Here is a 5,097-nt window from a genome sequence, read left to right as displayed (position 1 = left end):
TCACTGGATATAATCCTCCTTTATGTGGTCCTTTTAAAATGATCTTCCCAGTTGAGTAATCCTTAACAACAAAACCAATAGAATCAAAGGTAATAGAACAGTTGTTATCACTAGTGAATTTATGCACTGATAATAAGTTTTGAGATGATTTTGGAACAAGAAGTACATTGTTTAGATTAAAAGAATGAGAGGAAGATGTTTTAGACACATGACAAATATGATTAATTGGCATACCTTCTCCATTAGATGCTTGAATCTCATCTTCCCCTTCAAAAGATGTTGCTTCAGGCAATTCAGATTCATCATTAGTGATATGACTGTTTGCTCCAGAGTCAGCATACCAAGGATTTTCACCCATGATATTGGCTGTAGCAAGCATGGAACTGAGATTGTGAGGAGTATAGTTGTTCTGATAGGCAAAATTTAATCTGTGTCTGCATTCCAAAGCAAGATGACCAGTTTTGTTACAGATCTGACAAATCTTGTCAGTTATTGGTGGTGGAGCAGAAGAAGAAGGAGCTGAACTATAGTGAGGTCTTGGATTGAAATGAGGTGATGATGTTGATGTAGAAGCAGAATGCATCTGAAATTGAGAATAACCTCTTGGATAAAAATATGGGGGTGGTCAGATGTATCCAGAATATGGAACTGGAGGTCTTGAAGAATTATGATAACCTCTGCCATTACTTCTATAATTTTGAACAAAAGGTCTTGTAGCAGCAAATGCCTTTGAATTGGCCTCAGTAAGTAAGTTCTTTTGCTTATTTGTAACAATTATTTCTTCAGTAAGAAGCAGATTATGAAGTTCCTTTGAAGAGATTGGTGGATTGCGAATACGAATAGATGTACAGAAAGAACTATAATCTTGGCCTAACCCATTGAGCATAGTAACTACCAATTCATCATCATGAATTTGTGAACCAGCAGCAAACAATTCATCTGTTATTTTCTTGATTTCACTTAGGAAATTAGAAACTGTACCTGACCCAAGTTTTGTGGATTGAAGTTTGAGAAGAAGTTGAATTGAATGTGTAGAGGAGCTTCTTGCATACCTAGAATCAATATTATCCCATAAATCTTTTGAAGAATCAGCTCCAACAACATATGGAATTACAGATTCAGAGATAGACATCTGAATCCAGAGTACAAGAGTAGTATCATCGTCATGCCAAGCTGTATAACCAGGATTGACGCCATTATTGAGCAGATAAGGTGGACATGGTAAAGATCCATCAAGAAAACCATTGACTCTGTAACGTCGCAGAAGTGGTAGAAGAAGTGATTTCCAGGTAAGGAAATTGTCATCCTTGAGTTTGTAACTGAGTATTTGTGAAATTTGATTGAGAGGAACTTGAGAGATTCTTGATTCATATGCTGCCATTGAAAGAACAAACAAGAAAGTAATGAAAATAGATTGAAAAATTGAATTGAAGTAAGATGATTGATTAAAGTTGTGATTGTATTGAAGAAAATAGATCTGAAAATTGGTTGATAGGTTGAACGCCATTAATGGCTATTGCGGAAGCTTTATCTGATACCATAGTAGTACACATTGTATTGATTGAAAAACAAGAATCTGATTTCTTTCTTACAGACTGAAAACTAGACAGACCTACATTTATACATGTCCTGACTAAGACAAGAGATGTTAGAACAGGACAGGCTGTGGACAACTCACACTCAGCCAATAAGGATCATTTCTCACACACTCAGACACACGTGAGAACTCTATGAGATTCTCAGTAATATTAACATGATGTATGTAGTTATACGAAGAATCATTTAATTCAAAAGCCAGACGTGTTATCATTCTCTAATTACATTGTGTTCGCGAATGATCTGAGATGAGGCTGTTCTGGACACAAAAAGACGTTGCTCGTGTACAACATTTGTGATGTTTTTGCAAACATCCTTGACGGACTCACTGGTTTTGAAATGACAAAACAGGGGATTGGGCTTTGACATAGAAGGGTATCTGGATCTTTTGCACTTGAGCTAAGCCTAAACCAATGTTGATTTTGATATTGAGTGGATCTTGTCTTTTGCGTTTTACGGCATGCCGCATGCACATTTCTTATTGTAGTATTTTTCTTTGAAGGATCATTTTTCCAGTAAAGTAGAACAGTTGCGGTTGCAGACTATTACACGAATCAGTCAAGAGTATACAAAAGAAGTAATAGTTTTAGAAAAACATTATGTCTATGCTATTTATGTACATTTGCATGCAGATACGTATACTCATCTACTTAGTAGTCTTATAGCAGTTGACCTTAACGGACATGTTGATGTTCTGAAACCGTTGACTAAATGTAGATACGTATTCAATTCATGACACGTGGCAATATTTTTATTAGGTTTGACAATAGGTGAGTTTTCACTACATAGATAGACGTAGTTCACGACCTACGTCGGCATAATTCCATTGTGTTTTTTCAACGATGAATTTTTGTAGCCAAGTGGAAAGGGAACCTGGGCTTGCCACGTGCATCCCTCTGTGTTCTTCCCCATCCTCATGATCATTGATGATAAAACCAGGTACTTTTGTGATAATATCAGTAGAGTTTACAATCCGTAATATTTTGATGCCGTTTTTCTCGACTTCATGTCTAAAGCTTGGGTTACCTACACGAGGTCCACCGAAGGAGATGACGGAAACAGACGGCGCATGTTTGAACGTTTTTGTGATATCATATGCCGTCAGTGTAGCCAAAGCCGCACCTAAACTGTGTCCTGCGATGGTGATGCTTAATGGCTCATCTCCGTATGATTGGAGGAGTCTGGAGATTTCCTCCCTCACTTCGTTTTGGAGACTTTGATACTTCCGAGCCGAAGAAGAGTACAAACTCAAGAACCCACTTTCTACCATGGGCCTTTGAGGATAGGGGAAGATATCAGAGGAACGCTATATATATTTGGTATCTGTGTCAGGGTTGATCGAAGATTTTCAAGCCATTCCAAACAAGTAGCTGTACCTCTAAATGCAACAACAACGTCACGGCGACCCAACCTAGCGATTTCTTCTTTATCTTGACAAACAGCAACATAACCTATCCAACTAGACTGCTTTGAAACCCAGCTTGGTAACTTGTCAACCCAACGTGGTAACTGGATACCCGAAGTTGCATGCAAGTTTTTCGTTAGACGATAACCTGTTCCTGGAAGACCAGAACGGTGAAAAAGAGAATGTTTAGGGTGTCGACATGTACCGTATAATGGTGATGAAGTATCAAACACAAAAGAGTTGTAAGTTGATTCCACAAACTTCCCATATCGCAGAATTTCTACACGTAATTTTTCGTCGAGTGGATCTAGAAGGCCTTCCCAGTTATTACTTCCATGATATTCGTTCCATTTCTTACCTAGTTTCAGTTGATGTGGAACAGCATTAGTAGATCTTTTAGGAAGTTTTGTCTTTGTTGGAAGCGTATAAGGAGGCTTAACTCCACCCACGGTAAGCCTCATTTTCTGAGAGAGAGATAAAGAGAAGGGAACGGTGACGAAATCGGTTAATTTCATGACTGAGGTATTCATGACTCATGAGTTCTTATAAGGTTGTATGATATCTTGCAAGAGTGGAGAGAGAAAGAGATCTTGAGAGTGAGAGTGACAGAGAAAGAGAGAGGACGGTGGGGAGCCAGGGAGGTGGTGTTAGGTTGGTATTAAAGTACAGGTTTCTGATACTGGAAAAACGGCATAGTGGGGTCTACTGGTCAGGAAATAAAGAAAGAACAACAGTATTGGTGGGTCTGGATCAGTGGGACCTACGCATGTATCTTTTAAGCCAATCAGTGTAACTTTCATTTTGTATAAATTGACTAGTGATGATAGTGATGATGAGCCGTAAATGAGAAAAGGGAATAACAAAAACAAATTTCCGAAAAGTCTTTTAATTGATTTACGACGCTGGCCCGTTTTTTTGTTTTGATACATCATCTCTAAATCACTGCTTTCATCTAGAAGGCTGTTATCGGGCGTCACGGTCTTTTAGAAGGACGTCATTTGGATATGGTGTTTTAGAAGGACGTCACTTGGATATCTGGTAACTAAAAATCTAGTTAAGGGATACTTTTGATTCAATAGTAATTTGTCCAAAATGATCCTTCAATTAAAACTAATAAAAACAGATGAGGAAGAAGCAAATTGATCCTAGTGATGGTAATCGACATCTCAATCAACCTCAACTTCATCCTCAACTCATTCCACCGATTCAGTCAATTGAAGAATGAAGTTTTCAAACTCCTAAACAACAACCCATGGTGTATGTAAGGTAATAATCGAACAAACCCATCTTTTTGTACTCGTTTTTGTGCTTAAATCGAATGAAATCGAAGTAAAATTAGGATTTTATTTACTTTCTTCTAGTGTTACGTCTGGGTACGGTACTAGATTTTTCAGTCGTAATTTAGTTTTTGAAGAACTTACGCCTAGGTTTAGTTCAATTTAAGCGTAAACTTTGATTTGCATGTCGTTCACGTCTAGGTTTAGTTGATTTCCACGCGTAATTCCAATTTACGCCTAGGTTTAGTTGATATTCAGGCGTAATTCCAATTTTACGCCTAGGTTTAGTTGATTTCCAGGCGTAATTCCAATTTTACGCCTAGGTTTAGTTGATTTCCAGGCGTAATTCCAATTTTACGCCTAGGTTTAGTTGATTTCCAAGCGTAATTCCAATTTTACGCCTAGGTTTGTTATATGTCCAACCTAGATGTAATTAATTAAACTAAATTAAAATTAGCCAAACAAGAATTGTTTGGTCATCACAAAATTATATAAGATAATGGGGTTTTTTATATTACTTACGGGTGATCCATTTTTGTCTTATTAGGTGACGCCCCTCTAAAGGAGTGTGACGCCCCAATAACAACCTTCTATATTTAACGGTATGCACTTGCCTTGAATCTCCTCAACTGGTGTCTGAAGTATGATAAGAATTTGCATCAAATTCTCTTTTCGTTTTTTTATAAGTCGGACAACTGGACATGACATCGATTTGTGTTGATTTACAAGTCGTTATTTTGGCTTTGTAAGATTACAATTGGAGGCGTCCTGAGATCAATTAGAACGCATCATCAATCAATTTAATGCTATGTGGCCCAA

The 5,097-nt window shown here is 37.6% G+C and overlaps 1 pseudogene; it reads right to left on the bottom strand.

Moving 5' to 3' along the window:
- Positions 1-2,238: 2,238 nt before the first annotated feature.
- LOC113292968 lies at positions 2,239-3,488 on the bottom strand (annotated as a pseudogene).
- Between the last annotated feature and the right edge of the window lie 1,609 nt (positions 3,489-5,097).

The sequence above is a fragment of the Papaver somniferum genome, chromosome 7 (assembly GCF_003573695.1).
Source record: "Papaver somniferum cultivar HN1 chromosome 7, ASM357369v1, whole genome shotgun sequence".
In the NCBI taxonomy this organism is placed as follows: Eukaryota; Viridiplantae; Streptophyta; class Magnoliopsida; order Ranunculales; family Papaveraceae; genus Papaver; species Papaver somniferum.
The sequence above is the reverse complement of the archived record's forward strand: the minus strand, read 5'-3'. Positions and strand labels throughout refer to the sequence as shown.